Below are 20,205 nucleotides of genomic sequence, written 5' to 3'. Positions count from 1 at the left end.
GTGAAACACTGTTTGAAGAAACACATACTTCTCAAAAAGCCTTTTGACTAAAAACAATTAGTATTTTGTATTGACAGTATTGTTGCTTGAAGCATGCTATTCAAATTGAGGAAGTTTAAGGAACTTTTTCTGTTTCTGCAGCAACTGCTTCATCTGTGTATTTGCTGTGCTGATAATCAAAGGTGAGAACAAAAACTACTTTTAAAAGTTACATTTATACCACATTGTAGGGGAAGATTGGGGAAGAAGCCAATCTGAAGTGTAAAGTTAAAAGAGGGGCCTCTCAAAATAGTGCAAAAGGCCATAACATAAATGGCCAGCCTAAGGCACACCTGTGCAATAATCATGCTGTCTAATCAGCATCTTGATATGCCACACCTGTGAGGTGGATGGATTAGCTCGGCATAGGAGAAGTGCTCACTAACACAGATCTGTTAACAATATTTGAGAGAAATAGGCCTTTTGTGTACAGAAAAAGTCTTGGATCTTTGAGTTCAGCTCATGAAAAATGGGGGCAAAAACAAAAGTGTTGTGTTTATAATTTTGTTCAGTGTGTGTGTGTGTATTATATATATATATATATATATATATATATATATATTATATATATATATATATATATATATATATACATAGTGATGTGACATTTTCAGGTTTAAAAAGTGTTGAATATTTGCCTTTCATACCTCTCTCTGTATGCTTCTGTACTTTATAGATCATTATGAAATAATGGTCATATGCCCCCGCAGCTTCTTGCCCCAGGTAGAGAGTAATTTTGCACCAACGGTGGGGCAAGATTTCATAATTTGCATTTTTGTGCCATTAAAACTAAAATATTAATTGTTTCCATTTGATTAGCATAATAGCATGTTTTGTGATGCATAACCATCCTCTACATGCTAAACTCATATGAAAATGTCAGAATATGGACATTTTTCTTAAAGAGGGGTTCTTCCCCCATCTCATCCTATAATTGTCTGACTGTTTGTTTACAGTTAAAGTTTGTGTGGTTCAGTGTGTCTGCAGGTTACAATAGAGGCTGTTATTGGTGGTTCTGTTGTCCTGCCGTGTTCCTCAGCTGAACATGATCATAAACTTTAAGAGCTGGAGACAAAATGGCATTTGATATAATTCCACACAGTAATTCAACAGTGACAAAAACTTTCCCTCAGGAGTATCTGAGAGAAATCTTCTCCATAAACTCAACAATCTTCAACACACTGATGCAGGACAATACATCTGGTATATCAAAAACTTCATTTCACTTCAACTTAAATTTCACTCTAAAGCTGATCATCAATTGTATGTGAAACTAACTGATTAGTGCATTAACTATTTTATTTAAAGTTGATTGATCCAATATCTGAAATTCACCAGTGATGCTCCAGTCTCTATGCTGCTGTATATAAATTACAGATCAAAATCTGTTGCCTTTATCACGAGGAGGTAATGTTTTCTGTCAGAAGGTCAGTGAAGGTCTCAAAGTATTTTGAAAGCTCATCAAATGACCTTGAACTGATAAGAATTTTCAAGCACAAAGGGAAAGCAACTGTAAAATACAAATCATGGCTTGGCTTTTCATATATACGTTTAGTTTGCATAGCATCCCATTTGCTGTGCATTTAGGATCTTAAAACAATGTTTATTTTGGTAACATTGCCTAAATAACCTCAAAACAACAACAACTACTTACTTGGTCATATAACATATTTTTCAGATATCCATCTTTATTTTTCTATTAAGGAAGAAGAAAAATCATTCTTCCATAAAGCATAATTATGAGATTTAAATTATGAGAATTAAAAAAACAAAAAAACATTTTGATTTACAAATTTCAAATTACAAAAACATGATTTACCAAATAAAATCATATACCCCCCCCCCCCTTTTTTTTGAGGCATAAATGGGCTTCCACAGTTATGTGTGGTTCAAACAGTGAGATTTATCCTTGCATCATAGTGGAGCCGAAGCAAAACTCATTTAATAACCAAAACTTATCATTCCTCTGCAAGTGCTGCAACAGTGAAAAGGCATAAAGGAACGTATTTTGGCTTCAGTAACTATATTTATATTTTGTACTCTTAATATTGTACCTTTATGATTACTTTTTGTGTTTCATTGTATGCAGATAATCTAGCCCAGTAGTATCTGAGGTATCCATTGGGTTTATATGGTGAAGAACTATCACTTGAAGCCTCTTGAGGGCAGCAGAAGAAACTGTAGCATCTCCCTGCAATGGTCAAAACAAACTAAGCTTGCAAGAATTTCAAATTTCAGAACTGTAAAACCGTAAAAATGACAAAGGCAAAGCTGGAAGTGTGTTTTTTTTTTTTGAGGCAGAGTACTGGGGTTCCTTAAGGGCCCAGTGAGGGGTTTAATGGCCTTTAAAAGGGCATCTTGGCACTAGAATATTATAAAATAATGGCAATATATATATATATATATATATATATATATATATATATATATATATATATATATTGCCATTATTTTATAATATTCTAGTGCCAAGATGCCCTTATATATATATATATATATATATATATGACAAACATCCTGGTGCTGAGTGTTGCCACATCAAGCACCACTCCTTAATAGTAAATGAAAAACATCAGGTAAAGACGTCAGGTCATACTTCTGACAACTGAAAAAGCAAACAGAATCTTTGTATTTAAGAACCAGTGTGATGAGAATAGACATCAAAAGCGACATCAGTCCACTTAATACAAAAACACAATAGAACAATATATATGTATATATATATATAAACAAAACATACAATACAAAAGGCTCTGCATTTGCATGCATGATATTTCTTGGATAAATAAAATGTCTAAGTGAAGACAAATATTAATACAACAACAATGAAAAAGAACAGATAAAAGCAAAAAAGTGTGCCAAAGAATTTAGCAGAATTAAAACAAACAAGCAACATGCAACCAAACCTATTTTCTTGAAGGCAAATTCATGAAAAGGCTGTATGAGTCACAATACGTCTGCCGTGCAGGTGACAAAGGAGTGCCCAGACGAAAGGGGACTAACATTCAGCTCTCTTCATTTATCCAGATACAGGAGCAGACGGAACAGGCAGAAACAGCTCTGGTGGGCGGCCTCAACCGCTTAGCGCCACGAATGAAGCGGGCAACTACAGAGAAGTGATGGGAAGTTCAGATCATTTTACCGACTCAAACCTTTGAGTCTTGTTCATTAAAATGAACAAATCTTTTTTTCGAGTCATTTTGTTCATTTCTTTCATTTTAGCAAAATGTAATTAAATTGTTACGTGTTACTTCCCTAACACACTACTTCTTATGCAAACGTTGATCACACTACAAACAATAGAAGACTACAATGCTATAAGAGACCAAAAAGATTAATTCATTGTTTACCTCGGTCTTCAGTCTATGATAAGCTCACCTCTTATCTGACAAGTCTTCGGGTTTGGGTTGTTCGTTCATCACGTGACAGCCCCATAAACTTAACCAATGCAGTATGAGCCCGAATGAGAATTGATTAGTTCATCTATTGAGTCTTTCGAATCGTTCTTTCTTTTGTCAGGTGACGTGACAGAATTGGATAGAGAAATTAATTTCCTTACAAATGGGTGCATAGTTATAATTATTAATATTATTATCATTATTATCATTACTTCCTACTCTTACAGTTACTTGATGCATTTCTGGGCTCAAACTGTAGCTTTTCATTTCTTACAGTTTATAAATGTGTGGATTTCTGTCATGATGGCTCTTTTCCATAACGCTGAATGTGGTATCAAAGGTAATAAAGAGTTGGTTATTATTATTAAGTCTCTTTCCGGCTCAGACTGCATAGGTAAAGACAACAATGTTTATCCAGGAAACATGTTCTACTCACATTCACTTCTAAGCAAATATTCTTCAGCGCAAGTCCCAAATGTACTCTAGCACTTCTACATCAAACATGTATCATGTTTTGCCATGTTTTTCAGTAAAAGTGTCTAAACATCCCTAAAACAGCATAAATTCTGAGAAACTGAGAAGCAAAATTATTTAAGATATGAACCCTTGTTTTCAGAGAATAGAAGTCATTAGCAAATCAGTTAAGCAGTAATAACAAAATATAGTGATGTTTATACTGAAAACTGAAAAAAGTTATTTATGGTAATGACTGCTCTAATATAGTACTGTAAGTCTCTTTCTGAGTTGTTTGTTTGGGCCTTTGTTTCTGTTGTGTGGTGCCCTCTACTGGATAAAAACCTGAACCGACTCTCTGAGATTAACAGTGACACTTGAGACAAACTTAAAAATGTCAAACCAAATGATGTAAGTGATACTGTAGATTGACCTTCACAGTAACAGTATCATTCAGTCTAACCTATATAAAATGTATGAAGAAAAATGGCAAGACCCAAAAACAATTAAGCCAGACAAGACTGTGGCCCCTTCCTATTTCTCTAATGTTCAAACCTGCATTAGAGCTTGTGGTGAAATCACACTTCTTTCTTCTCTTGATCCTGATTTTATTAATATATATATATATATATATATTAGGGCTGTCAAATGATTAATCACGATTAATCACATCCAAAATAAAAGTTTTGTTTACATAATATATGTATGTGTACAGGGTATATTTATTATGTATATATAAATACACACACATAAATTATATATTTAGAAAATATTTACATGTATATACATTTATATATTTATATTCTTATATTTTATATTATATATAAATATATTTAATATATAAACATAACATATTCTTCTTAAATATATACATGCATGTGTGTGTATTTATATATACATAATAAATATACACAGTATACACACATATATTATGTAAACAAAACTTTTATTTTGGATGTGATTAATCGTGATTAATCATTTGACAGCCCTAATATATATATATATATATATATATATATATATATATATATATATATATATATATATATATATATATATATATATTATATATATATATGAGTTTTGCCTTATTGAAGTCTTGAGAGTTTTTGTTTGATCTTTTCCTGTAGGCCTACTACACAAATGTTTTTAAAACTTATTAAAATAAAGACCAGGAGTCTTTCACATTCTTCTTGGTATTTCAGCCAGAACTGTTCTTATTTGGATATTATTATATATTATTATTATTACCAATATATTGGTATTTTCAAAACAAGAATGTGCTTCCGTATAAGTGGCAATGACTTTGAATACCTGTAATAGTTTACATTAGCTGATGTCATGTGGATTCTGCTCCTCCCATCACAACTATGCTCTGTGTTTGCTCATCACCTGCACAGTCTCTCAGACCTCTGGGCAGGAGTAAAACACATCTTCAACACAGAGAAGATGAGAAAAAGATAGGTCTTTTTTTGGAGCTAATCTCACTACGAGAAACTTGAAGAACAAGATGCTCCCAAAACAGAATCTTCGAAATGGAATTCCAGTGATGCTTTGCATTTTGTGGTATATCACCTGAGGAAAAGCACGACCTGAAAATGATTACAAATTCAACCTAAACTTACCATAAAATAAACAATATTTCCTCTTCAAAGTCAACTGAAAAATCAAGAAGGATGTATTCCAGCTTCACCAATCAAGTACAGTTCTTCATCAAAGGTCTGTAAAACATTCAAACTTCTAGTTGTATTGTATTTGTTCAAAAAAAAAATAAATAAACTATAGGCATAAACACTACTGGTGGGTGGATTTTGTGAGTAGTGATATTGATAAGTTATTTTGCTTTGTACATTTAAACAAACAAACACATTTTAGTTTTAATAGAAAAAATAAATAAATAAATTGGGGCGCAAAAAGTACATAATAAAAAAAGTTGAGACAATTAAATGAATAACAATGATAACTAACATGTGGCGGGAAGCTAGAACAATTCCATGAACACAGAAACTAAGACAAAATAACTGAAAGGCTGTAAAACAATGGGTTACTGGTAATGGATGAATCTATATTTTTGAAGCACTAAATAAAATGGCGCAGTATACACTTCAACTAAATGCAGAGCTTGGAAAAACTCCAAATATGGGTGTTAGAGCAGCATACACTCAGACCACTTTAGTACACGAATGAGCAAATAAATTAAGATGAAATCTTAATGTGTGTTGGGTTAAAATGTTCATCTTTCTAAACTAAACCCATCTGAACATTTAAATGTCTCAACATGACTAACATCTTCCTTACAGATGCCAAATATACAGTTTAAAAGTTAATTTTGATTAACAATTGAGATGCTTTTGAAGTCAGGCTGTGAATTGTAAAGTGCATCTTAATGCCTCAAATTAAAGTCTTGAATTTCTTTTGAATCTCTTCTACAGTGTTGCAATTTTGTGCTACCCACAAGCCATAGTTACTCTTTTGAGCAACACTTTTTTTTATTTTTTTTATTTGCTACCTACAGTAGTTGTGAAATTAGTGGGACAGACATGCATGTGTGATCTGTCCCTGTTTGGAGAACATTACTGATGCCATTAGTCATCTTAAACTCAACACATTTCCAAGAATGGACCGATGGTTTGTCTTCTGAATTCTACGGATTGTTTGCTAAAAATCTACTCTTGTCACAGAAAGTAATATGAAAGGTTCACTTCCTCTAACACTTACTCAAGACATTAAGAAACAAAGTCAATATGTCTTAACAATTACAACATTTAAGCCTTGTGCAAGATGCTATAATAGATACCAAAATCTTTTTTTTTTTTTTTTTTTTTTTAAAGGTACACATATTTCTAATGGGGTAGTTGCATATGGTGTCCATGTTAGATTTCCAGTCTAACAAGTGTGTGTATAGACACTTCTAATTTCACCTGATGCCGGTGCAGAGAGACAGAGAAAGCCAAAAATGTTCTCACATAATATCACTTCACATACTATTTAAACTTAGCTATGTTTGTGTCAGGTTAATGAATGAAATAATCAGAAAACTGCAGGACTCATGGTGTAATGCTATCAGAAAATTCCTACTTCCCACTTCTGAAGCCATGATTACCAGCTTGTCACGCTCACATGCTTTGTTGTCGGAAATAATCCCAGATAGCAACATTGTTTAGCCCCAGATCTGGCCCACGTACTGAATGATGGCACTCGGGCGCTCTTCTGCTTTCAGTGCTAAGTGTTCATCTGACCTTGACTTTTATATGTTTGTTTTCTCTGGCTGCTGAATCTGTTTATAAAACATGTTTCCAGTAGCAAAAAAAGCCAAGACATAATGTGATCAGGTGATGATGACTAATTATTGATTGTAATATAAGCATCATGATCTGATGATTGACTGAATCTAAATCCTAAATACTGATCATAAGTGTGTTCTTCCATTAATTTTGCTCTAACAACCCTGTGATACATCGGCATGAAAGCCAGTAGTGTTCCACCAATCAAGAATGTAGTATTGTTTTAACTACTATATTATTTAGACACCCACAGGCAAAAACAAGTAGCAGCATATGAATCTCAACAATGGTGACATCAAGAAAAAACTCAAACCCCAGTTGAAAATTCTTTGGACCTCTTTTTTAATCAATTAATTATTTTATTTGTTTATTAATTTTTGAGATACTGATATCTTAGCGTGTTCCATGACATCATGAGACATTTACAAACAAGCAGCTCCACATTGCTCAGATCTCATTTCTCTGCTAGATCTCGTCTTTGCCATCTGGTGGAAAGTAAAGGATCTTTAAGATAACAGCATTCCTGTGCAGTTACAGTAATAGTCCTGAGGGTTTAAGAAACACAGTGATGCAAAATCAAGACATTTTTTCAGCCCCATCATGACTCACATCTCATCTGATTGCTTCATTCTGAAGCCGGAAGGACAGTGAGATGTTAATCACAAAAACATCCAGACACAACAACAGTTTGTTTTCGTATTTCATTGAGTTCATATTTTTAGCATCTGTCAGGTCAGAGTTCTCATGTCATAATATTTATTGTGCAAAGAGCAACTATTACATTCAGATCTGTTAATAAAAACCATAAAAATGAGTGTAAATCAACACAAATTGTGTCAGATTGGCTGATATTCTAAATAAAAATAGAAATGTTTCAGTATAAAACTTTTTTTGTATTAGCTGTACAAAAAATAAAAAAAATAATCTCTTCCAGCAACATTAATAAAACATTTGTTCAAAGTTATTTGGTCTTTAAAAAGTTTCCGTTTCACAAAATGTTAGCATCGTTCATGGAGCGTTTATACCTGAAACATTTACTGTAGTTGGATGTTCAAATGTTACTTGATTCAGAAGTAAAATTCCTATTAAGTTTGAAGAATGGTGAAATAAAATGTTCCCTAATGATCAAATAACCAAGAAAAAGTGCTTTTAAAACATTTAAAAACTGGATATTTGAATTCAGAAAGTTCATCTGATTTAAAACTAGCAACCAAAACCTGCATGCTGATACTGTAGCCTATAAACAAACAAGGCTTGTAAGACAATTTCAAGACAAGGCTGTGTGTGTGAAACTTTTGCTTTCTCTCTCTTTTAGTTTCTTTGAGGATGTCTTGGCGATCTGACGACCACAAAACAGACTGTACTTGTCCACTAACAGCGCCTTCTCATCTCTGACAGATGCCCTCAGTCTCTATGAGTTCCTCCTCCCCCATGATAACATCAGGAAATATTACATTTGAGTCTCACGGCAAACTGAACAATGTGTCAAGATCAAACAAGAGAGAGGAACTTTAAGGATTGAGCTCAGCTATACAAAAAAAAAGAAAAAGAGAAAAGAAAACAGGTAATTTCTTGTTGTAGAAAAACATTTTAATAATTCATTCTTTAAATCTATTTGAAAGGCAAATTTGTGAAAAAGCCAGGATGTATTTCCTTATTCAAATCTCTCTCTCTCTCTCTCTTTCATTTTTCTCTGTAGGACAGAGTGAGCCAGCAGGGACATATAAGAGAAATGTTTGACTTGAAGAACACGATGTGTTTTCCCAAAGAGGTTTATGGAAGGAAGCTTCAGTCGCATACTCATGTAAGTCTGAGTACATTTACTCATTTATTAAATTTACTGCTCTTCATTTCATCACCTCATTATTGGATCAAACATCACACGCATGCCTGCTAAAAAGAACATCTTAATTTTATTATTAGATATCACACTTAATTATTTAAGTAAACTAGCTCAATACTTTGTGGTCTAACCAATGAAATGAGAAAGAAAACTAAGCTGTTGTTATATCTGTTATTGATTAATTAAAGTCTAGTCATGACAGACAGATGGTTTTCAGATACAGTAAGTCAGAATCATGTTTAATATTAATTAAGGTGAAAATTCAGTAGAAGGTCCGAGGTCTTGAATATATTGAAGTAAATATGAGAAATATATATGAATATCTTGTGGTTAAGCATAGGAGTTTATGATACTCTGTTGAAAAATACATTTTTCAACCTAATTTCAGAAATATTTAAATGCAGTATAGACCCCCCCCCCCCACACACACACACACACACACAAACATACAAACATATATTAATAACATTTGGCCACCACAGACAACATTGCATTGTGAGGCCAGTGTAGGCATGATATGGGCTTGATTAATACATGGGTTTGCTCATGGGTTGCATGTTGGCTATTTGAATTAGCCCCAGCTGGTTATGTCCTTTATAATCAGGTAAGTTTGATGAATTCTGAATGAAATTCTATTTGGACAAACATGTTAGACTTCTCAGCAATGAAGATCTAAGGTAGTTTGTTGCTGTGTTTTGCTTTTGGCTATTGCTTTACTAATTATAACATATTTAGAGATGAGTTTAGAATTGACAGAATAATGATCCAGCATCCAACATATTATTAAGGAAAACAAATATTAATAAATAAATATTAATTTACCTAAAAAATTACACATTTAGTTGAATATTGATCAAAAAAACTCAAATAAGTGATACATCTGCATGACACTATATAACTTAATTTATGTGTATGTTTATATATTTGTTTGTTTGTGAAATAGATTATGAAATAAGATTGACTGTTTCCCCTCAATTGGTACAAATATGTTTTCCTGAGCAGTGCTTGGTTGTTTCTTACCTTTTTTTCTTTCCTTTTTGTAAATTATTTATTTATTTATTTATTTTTAATCTTATCTGGCTTCAGTGGTCGCATTTTGCGTTTTTAGTGAAACCTTTTTTACACTGACTAGTGAGCCAGATCTCATTAATTAAAAAAGCTTACAAACTAGCCATTGCATTACATTTTTTTTTTTTTTTTTTTTGTAATTTTAAAGGGTTAGTTCACCCAAAAATGACAATTGTGTCATTAATTACACACCCTCATGTCATTCCCAACCCATAAGATGTTTGTTCATCTCCGAAACACAAATTAAGATATGTTTGATGAAATCCGAGAGCTTTCTGACCCTGCTTAGACAGCAACACAACTGAAATGTTCCAAGGCCAATAAAGGTAGTAAGGACATCATTAAAATAGTCCATATGACATAAGTGGTTCAACATCATTTTATGAAGCTACAAGAATAATTTTTATGTGCAAAGAAAATAAAAATAACGACTTCATTCAACAATTTCTTCTATTCTGTGTCAGTCTTCAACATGCGTTTACGAGAGTATCACAACTCGTGTGTGAGCCGTCGTTCTGATGTAGAACCCGGTTGCACTGTGTCTTGCTTACAAGTAGAGCAAGACACTTGCTTTACATAAAAACTTTCATTGGTTCTCTGGTGGAAAAGATACAGTTTTGTGCTGTTACACAGTTGACACGTGAACACAAGATCTTGAAACACTGAATAAGGAACATGTTTTTGCTGTTGCTAAAGAAAATTAGTTTTTCAATATGTTGCTGTTTTTACCACAAGTGTTCTTTCTCATGTTAAGTTTGCCAGTATTAAATTGATTTTGTGTTATTCATGTAGCATCACGTTTATGTTAAAATGTGTATTGATAACATGGCTGTGTGTACAGTGTGCAAAAAAAAAAAAAAAATTAAAAACACCATCAAAATGTGTATAAATCATTGTGGTCCAGGTTCATATCTGCTATACAGCTCTGAATACTAACACACTAACCCCAGGGCCAGCCCGTGCCTTTATGGGCCCCTAAGCAGAATTTTTATTTGGGGGCCCCTCAGTACTGCCAATACAACTGACTATATTGTCAATGCTTGATTATTCAGACACTTTAAATCTAACACACACATTATCAATTTTGTTTGTTGTAGCTTTATTGCTTACATCATACCACTGTCTGCATGTTTTTACCCTTTTACGGTGTTTAGTAGCAAACCCTCAAGTGTGGTTAGGTGTTGATTTGCAATATTACATTCAAAGTCTTACAGTACTAAGTGACATGTGTACAGAAAAGTAGCTAAATAAGCAGACAATGCATTTACTGTCAACAAATTAACCACTTTAAGGAAATGCAACTGTCTGTCTGTCAAAAAAAAAAAAAAAAAAAAAAAAAAGATCTCACAAAAGGCATCCATATAAATATATTGATCTGGGATTGTTGAAAACTCACCTGCTGTATCATAATCAGCTGTAGCACTGACACTTGGGGCATAAACACACACACACAAATTAATAAATAAAAATCAAGCTTTCATTTCATGTTCTCTTGGGCCCCTAAGCAGCCCCTTAGTTTGCTTATGCCTCTGCACTAACCACACCACAACAATAAGTAGATGGTGTCTTTGTCCATATCCTTTTTAACAAAGCATTATCACCATTACTCAGATAATGCCAAACTTACCTTAACGATTCACACCGAAATTGTAACTTAATGTAGAACAAAACATGAAAGTGTCAAAAAGACTTCAAAAGTCTTACTTTTTTTATAAACAAACAAAATCGTAAATGTCCATTCTAAAATCCTACAGGAAGTTCAAGAGGGAATGGCTCACAAATGCAAGCCTGTAACTCTAACCCAAGCCTACACTGTTAGACCTTACCGGGTTTTTTTTACAGTAAAATACTGGCAACACTGTTGCCAGCTAGTTGCTGTAATGAATCTTTAACAGTGACTAACTGGCAACAGTGTTGCCAGTATTTTACTGTAACTGAACCATTACGGTGACTAACTGGCAACAGTGTTGCCAGTATTTTACTGTAAATAAAGAATTACAGTGAATAACTGGCAGGAGTGTTGGCAGTTATTTACTGTAATGACACGAAACCACTCAGTATAATACTGCATATAAATTTACTGTATATAATATTGTGTGTAACACCAGAATGACTACAATATTCTTATTTTCTTTTTTTAAAAAAGAGAAAGCATATAAAATGTTCATACAAATATATTTTATTAATTTGGGGAAAAAAATACATAACATGAAATATCACAAAATTAAACAAATCAGAACATATACTAAAATGAAAACAAAAACAAAACAAAAAAACAACCACATTATCTATAGAATTGGCTAAAAACATCTTACAACCTCAGTAAAAATTATAAACAAAATACAAGCGTTCTTATTTCCTTAACAATATAATAACAAAAGTAAAATAAATAAACAAGTTGAGTTGGTCAATTATTGATCAATTAAATATTGTGCAACACCAAGGGATGTAACTGAAAGTTGTGAGGAGAGGCTCAAAACTCAGCTAACCATATAGCTTTCTGGAACCAAGGGAGTCCAAGAACAAATAATAACGATTTAACTTCACATAAAGTATTCTAGAAACCTCACTTATATTTGAACAGTTTACTTACTCGTTGTGGAAGGTTCCATTTTAAGGCTTAAAACGTGAAAACGCTGCAACTGGTTGACTAACGATGCACGCTGAAAAGTAAACAAATGACTTGACCACCAGGCTGCCTTAAAGGGGCAACACCTTGGCGTTTAGGATAAGGGCAGTCAGTGCGTTGCGTATGTGTGTGTTAATACATAAAATCTTGGTTTCTGTCTGAATATGTGTACACTTCACAATATAATGTGACGTAATGCACTCGAGTAGTTTCGGAGGACAGTAATTTACTGATTAATGTTACAGTTGGTACCTGTAATGGGTACATAGAGTAATTTACTGTAATTTTGAGCTATTTGAGCTGCATAAATTCTTAAAGATGCACCTAATATTACAGTAAAATACTGTTCCCAGATGATACAGCAAAACACTGGCTATTTTACAGTTATTTACCCTAGAAAATACAGCAAGGGTTAACAGTGTAACCTAACATAAGTAACTCCAAGCTTGAAATCTGATTGGTTGATAGGGGTGTTGATTTAGGACCAACAAGGATGTTGACTGAAGAATTATGCTGCCTGGCAAAAACATATATACCTGTACTGTAAATATTCCTTAGGGAAAGTCACAAAATGCCCTTGTATGTCAAATATACAGTATTTTTTTCCCAGTAGAATTGCCTAAAAGAATAAGATATTAAGACATGTTTTTAGAGAATATGCTACTTAAATTAAGTAATTAGCAAATAAAATTGTTCTTGTTTTAAACAGAAACAACAAAATATAGTGAGGCTTATGCTCTAAACTACAAAAAGATGTAGAAATAAAGTGAATTTTGTCATTTACTGTCATTGCAATTACAAACCTTTCTACTGCTCAACTATTATAGTATTAAAGATGAAGCTTTCTAGAAGTCATTTGTGACACACACTATCAATTGGAGTATACTTTATAATAGTAAGTTGCCTCTTCCTCAATGGTTATAGTGTGTTTGTCTCACTGTTGTGTGGTGCCATCTACTGGATAAAAAAAAAAAAAAAACCTTGAATCCAATCTTTGAAGTACTGTATACAGTGACTATGCATACTGTAAGTAGTACTGCAGTTTCACTTAAGTGCACTTGTCCTTAGCTTCCCAGTAACAGCATCATTCAGTCTAACTTACACTATATTCATACTAAATCAGTCTAACTTCAATGTATAAAGCACTCTGAAAATGCCACGATCTAAAAACAAGCCTTAAATGACCAGGGTTTATGCAGCTGCTGATGAAGGTGGCACTGGAGGTAAAGACTTGCAAAGATTATTAGTTTTGATTTAGTCCATGAGGAAGAGGATTATTTTTTTGTTGTTGTTGTTTTATTTATTATTATTATTAATTTATTTTATTTATTTTATTTTATTATTATTATTATTATTTATTTATTTTTTTTTGAGGGAGAGGATGATGTAGTTACTAAACTATTTTAGTGATATGTCATTCCGAACTATGACGAATGACCTGCAGAGGGCAGCAGAGAAGTTTTAAAACATAAAGGATCAGACAGAGCCTTTCTTTACAGAGGCCACATTCCCCATTGTGTCCGCTAGAGGACGCAGCATGGAGTTCCCTAGAAGGGGAACGATGGGTAGCAGAGGAGATTTATTGGTAGGATACAAACAGAAATTTCCAGATCCTCCGGTGTTAATGTTATAACCCTCTTAGAGCAAATTACTTACCACAGAAATCACTTAGTGGTGTACGGAAAAGCAGCCCCCGCAGTGGGGGCACCATTGCAGGACATTCTAAAAGGCATTGACAAATCACACAGAACGTGTTTTTGCATTGAAAAAGCGCAAGACGTGACGATGGAATTTAAAAAAATAAAAATAAAAAAACACCTCAAGGTCACTTTTTTAAACTTCTTATGCTTCTTGCCTATTATCTTTATTAACAAACTGTAGCCTATACTGATTTTGTTAGTTTGAAAAGGCTTAAATTAAAAATGCTGTCTTTCCATTTTTTTTCCATTGACTTAGCAGTAGACATGTTAATGACAAGAGAAATGCAAAAGAAAATAGTTTTTTCCCACTTGTTGTTTGTGTTCTATTAATAGGCACACTTTCAAAACTTCCAATATGTAGTGTATTTATTTATTTATTTTTCTTAAGTGGGACAGTAAAGAAGATTTTTAGCTGAAACTGTGGTCCTTGGTCATTCATAAAATCTAAGTCAGTGACTACCAGTTTTTGAGAATAATAAAAGCATTTCAAGGAACATAGAATTTATACTAGTGGCTCCTGATGATATATTAAGGGTTTTTTCACTTGAAACGAGCAATGAACAAAATATTATTTACAGTATTATTACTTGTAATCCATAGCCATCATCCTTTTGAGCCAGTTCTTTTTAATGAACTTGATGAACCAATTCACCAAATCAGTTTGTCTGAAACAGTCTTGGATTACATAGTTAACCATGGTTCCCCTTGAAGGGGAATGAGACACTGTAGTGGACACTTCGGGGAACCTTCAGTGTGACTGGTGTCTGAAGCCATGATTCAAACGTGACAATGAAGTTGGCCGATGACAGTCTATGACGTCACTATCAGTGTGTCCACTGTTATAAAAGGGTGTCTGTACACATCAATAATGTTTTTGTGTGAAGGAGATATGTGAGGGAAGGTCCAAAACATGGCACCAAGATGCAGTGTCTCCTGTTTCTGTTCTCAAGGAATGTTGGTTACCTATTTAACCTATGTAACTGCGGCGTCCTCTAGTCTAGTGGACCAAGTAGAGGAACAGAATACCCACTAAGCCATGCTGAGAGATTAACTGCCTAATTAATTATAAATCTATATAACAAAGTCAAAATTCCCTGACCAGTACTGTCACAGAGTTAGTGACGCTATCCCCTTACAGTGGTAAAAAGGAGGGTGGGGGGAATGGAAAGATGAGGGAGGAAGGAGGATGTTAATTCCGTTCAGCTCGTTGATGTTGACCAGAGCATTTGCTCTGAATCACCTCCCTCAGATCTCTCCTAGCCTTCCAGGCATTTTACCTCTTCTGAGACTTACTCCTCTGGGGGGAGGGGCTTGAGTGGCAACGCTTTCCCTCTTGGCCAGTCTATGATCTTCATATCGAGATGGGCCAGGTGCGGATCTGGAATGAAAGGGTATAAACTTTTTTAAAGCTTTTCAAAGGCCTTCGCCTCTCTAAACATTTCAACCACTGTCTCAACAGGATTTCAGAAAAGCTCAGAGAGCGATACTGGTGCATAGAGTAGGAAATTACTTTCTTTCCGCCCGATACCAGCCAGATAAAACCACAGATGTCTCTCCACTATTTCTGCCATCGAACAGCCAAAAGCAGAAGCAGTCTGTTTGGTAGTCCGGAGAACTATATCCATGGTATGGCGCAACTCCGCCACAGCATCAGGGGAAAAGCTCTGGCCATCATCCAGATCCTTTAGCAAATCAGCCTGGTAGACTTGTAACACCGCCAGATGTGCAACTCTCCACTAGCCTGACCTGCGGACATATATGCTCTGCAATCTAAATACGATGTGGTACTCGGCAGTTTAGATGGCAAAGTGGGATACTTCAGTGTTGATGTTTCTTCCACCAAAAGATAGCCTACAAGCATCCCTTCAATGGATGTTCACATAATCCATTATTGATGGCAGCGATGAACACGAGATGAGAAAGGTTTCTTCCATGATGTCTCCACTTCCGTGTGAAGATCGGGAAGAAAATAAAGACTCACTAGAACCGGCTGGTTATGATCAGACAGAAATCACTCATCCAATCGACCATGAACGATTTGCGGCCTCTTGCTCTTCCATGGAAGGTATTATATGTGGGGCAGGAGGGCTGGAAGGACTCCATCACTTCCTCATTCTCTGCAGTTCCCTCCCGCTCTTCCTGGCTGGATGCCAAATAGCGCTGTCTGCTGGATCAGATGATGAGAGAGAGAGAGAGAGAGTTACTGAAGCACTTCTGATTGAAGCAGCACCTCTGATGGAACACAGTGACCGAACCTAAAACCTTCAGCTGACACACAGATCATATCCACACATTTGTAAATTACTGAGGTCGCACTGACTATATATGTTACAGGAAGTTGTCCAGTCCAGTTTCTTTCACACAGCAGTGTTGTATTACTTGTTAAGCTGCACGTTAGAGCCTGGCCCATGTCCGACAGCTTATCAGAATTACCGTCCCGAGCCAGCTTTACGTTAAATATTTATACCTGTTGCACCCACTGAAACTACAATCCATTTTTGAAAACGCCTGCCAGGGTGAAGATTTTCAAAAACTCTGGTTGCAGTGTTATTGTGTAGACAGTGAAAATGGCATTTTTGGCTTGTGATGTCAGAGCTAGTGCTGTTATCTCCACCTACTGGAAACTTTTTCAGGCTTCTGATTGGCCAACATGGCTTTACGGTTGAGATTAAACCAGTAGCCACTTGAATTTTATGAATCACCAAGCGCCATGGTTCTAGCTAAAAATCATCTTTACTGTTCTACTGCATCTATTGTGGTCTGAGGGAGAGTAAATTAACAGCAAATTTTCATTTTTGGGTAAACTATCACTTTAATGATGCTATAATCTCCACCCTAACAATAGTCTGAGACTGCTGCCTGGTGCTGCTGAGCTCAGGCTACTGTGACATAATAGGATTTGCAGCTCCTGCACTGGTTATTACTGGATTCCACATAGTTATACTGAAGTTTTATTATTGTACTGAAAGTACAATAATGTAGAAAGCTAAACTTCGAGATGTAAGAAACTAATAAAAAAATATATAGGGGTATTTGTAAAAACATTACATTTTAAAAAGAACAGGTGTGGATTTAAACAAAAAAGGAATCATTGTGCACAGAGTTTTTAAAATTGACCTGAATTGTAAGTTCATTAAAGAAAATTTATATGAATACTGAAATATTCTATAAAATACTAAATAACTGTTAATTAGCACTGGGGATATTTCACTGTTCATAAACACCCTATTGTCTGTGGTTTTAGCAAACAGGCCATCAATAGTTCATTCATATAATTTTCACTTGCTTTTCCCCGAAAGGCTTTTTTTTTTTTTTTCAGCACATCTAGTATGACATTTGTGTAAAATTATTTATTTTATTTAATATAATTTTTCATTTCAGATGATTAGCCCAAGATCCATGTGAAATGACTCTGTCAGTATCAGTTTTGTTGGACAATCACAGCGATATAAACTTCAGCTTAAGTGTTGTGAATGTGGTTTACATGCATTAACACTTTGCAAGTGCTAATTTGGCAGTGTGGGGGTCTAGTAAAACAAACAAAGCAGACATACTTTCCATTTGAGGTTAAGACGACTGTGAGGAACTTTCATAAACATAAAGGTATTTGGAAAAAACACTGCACTCGTTTCACAGTTTAAACCTCCAGTGTAGACAAAGGTGAGAATCGTTGGTTGTCAAAGTGCCAAAGCCAGTGGAACATGTTTCTGGTTTTGGTTTACACTTCAGTTTAGTTAAGGTGAAAATCTTTTTTTTTTTTTTACTTAACAAATGGCATAGTGTATGTATTAATGTATACAAAACTACTTGTATATACAATAAATACATATTTTGTTATATATACATATTAATATATATGAGATATGACAGACCATTTTCAAAGAACCACTTTAGACTTTACTTTTATTTCTCTCATTTTTTTCAGTGTAATTATTATTTATTTATGATTAATCTGGAAATGCTGCTAAATGTACTGTATGTCTGCGCTCATATAGTCACAAGCTTCTAATTCATCAATATGGACACTATTTAATATGACCATTTGAAATTTCATTGACTACTTGCATTTGTTATTGAAGTAAAGTGCTATTTACATTAGAAAGTATAATTCATTACTGAGGGACTGTAATAATAACCAGCTAAACAACTTAGAATATTAAGAATGACACTCAAAACACACACAAAAAACGTACACACAAAGTAACATATTTTATTCATAAAGAAGCAACTTCATAATAAAAGTAGATTTCAATATTTTGTTCAAACAGAAAGGCAAAAAAAAAAAAAAAACCTTAGGTTTTGAGTTCAAGCATTTCACACTAACAGACTTTACCATCTTATGATCATTTAACTGATTATGCTTACTTTTTAAGATACAGATTAATTAATACAGGTATTAATTAAACAATTTTGACAAAATAAACAGTCCTTTGTATGTTATAAAATCAAACCTCTTCTCAGTCCAACAGCAATGAAAACCCAGCTGAACAGGCTTCATAAAAATAATGAATATTGTGCACACTCTCCATTCATATATGTATCTAAAATCACTTTCAAAAGTTTCCAGCAGATATGGCTTAAGACATCTATTTCAGAGAAGCAGTCAGTCTAGTAAAATATAGTAAATATAAATTTTCTTAATCACTCATTTCATCTGAAGCAGGGGTTTTGTCCAAAGTTTTTAGAAAGTAAATATTTCCCTCAAATATAATGACTATTTCAAGACCCACCAAATACAAAAGCGGGTACATATTTGTATGTATAAAAAAATAATAAAATAATTATACAATGAAAAAAAAAAAACTGTCTTCTTAATAGAAAGTAAATATTTTCCAGGTAATATTTTCCACACATTATTAGAGTACTTTCAGATACCACACATAGAGAAAAAATATAAAAACTATAACTGTCAGTTCAATAAAATAATTGTGATTAATTTCATGACTTCTAACCAGTTTTAAGAAAGTAGAAAGAAATATGAATAATATCAAATGTAGTCGATTTTTACTTATTTTATTTTATGTTTTCATGGTTGAACATCAAGAATAAAAATATAAATATAAAATCAGTCACACTCATGTTTTCATGACTTGGGCAGGTTTAAAGCAGCATATGTGCTGTTGATCTGGCTGGACCGAATATTTCTGCGCAGTTTGGAAAAGTCCACCGTAGCATACTGAAAGAGCAATATTAACATTTTTAGCTGCAGTTGAACAAAAAATAACCAAAATGAAGTGTTATAGAACGATATTGTATGAGTCAGCAAGAATCCTCAATAATTATCAAGACAGAAATTAATTTTAGTTATAATGATGGTTTGACATATTCTTACATGTAATTGATCCCGATGTGGTTCTATGACTTACATCCTCTTTATAACAGTTTAGATTTTCTCATATTTCTTCATAACCACCCTCTCCAACAAAAAAAAAAAACACTAACCATAAAAAAAAATGTTTTCACAGATTCAACATTTGTATTCGTCACATAAATGACACAATAATAATAAAACAGTCAAAAGCCTGAATTAAGAATATTTACATATTTAATTAACTTCTGCTGACTATATTCATGATATAATAATTTTTACAGATGGCTGAAAATATCTCACCGATCACCACAATAACCAGAAGCCCATTCATCAGTCCAAATATGATGATAACAATCTTTCCACTTGTGTCTGAATCTGCTCGGTATACTCAGTCACTGTATGATTGTGACACTCAGTTAACACAGTTAGTTGAGTTGATTCTGTAATAAAAGTGTCCAGTCTGTTACTGCAAAAAATTTT

At 33.8% G+C, this 20,205-nt stretch overlaps 1 long non-coding RNA gene across 1 annotated transcript in view; it reads left to right on the top strand.

The window, feature by feature from the left end:
- Positions 1–8,648: 8,648 nt before the first annotated feature.
- Positions 8,649–20,205, top strand: part of LOC109083289 — an 84,566-nt gene continuing 73,009 nt past the window's right edge. The window contains exons 1-2 of the long non-coding RNA XR_006153204.1: positions 8,649–8,738; positions 8,874–8,978. This is a non-coding gene — a long non-coding RNA (uncharacterized LOC109083289). The remainder of the gene's footprint in view (positions 8,739–8,873; positions 8,979–20,205) is intronic.

The sequence above is a fragment of the Cyprinus carpio genome, chromosome A22, assembly GCF_018340385.1.
Source record: "Cyprinus carpio isolate SPL01 chromosome A22, ASM1834038v1, whole genome shotgun sequence".
NCBI classification, from domain to species: domain Eukaryota; kingdom Metazoa; phylum Chordata; class Actinopteri; order Cypriniformes; family Cyprinidae; genus Cyprinus; species Cyprinus carpio.
This window is presented reverse-complemented; position numbering and strand designations above follow the sequence as displayed.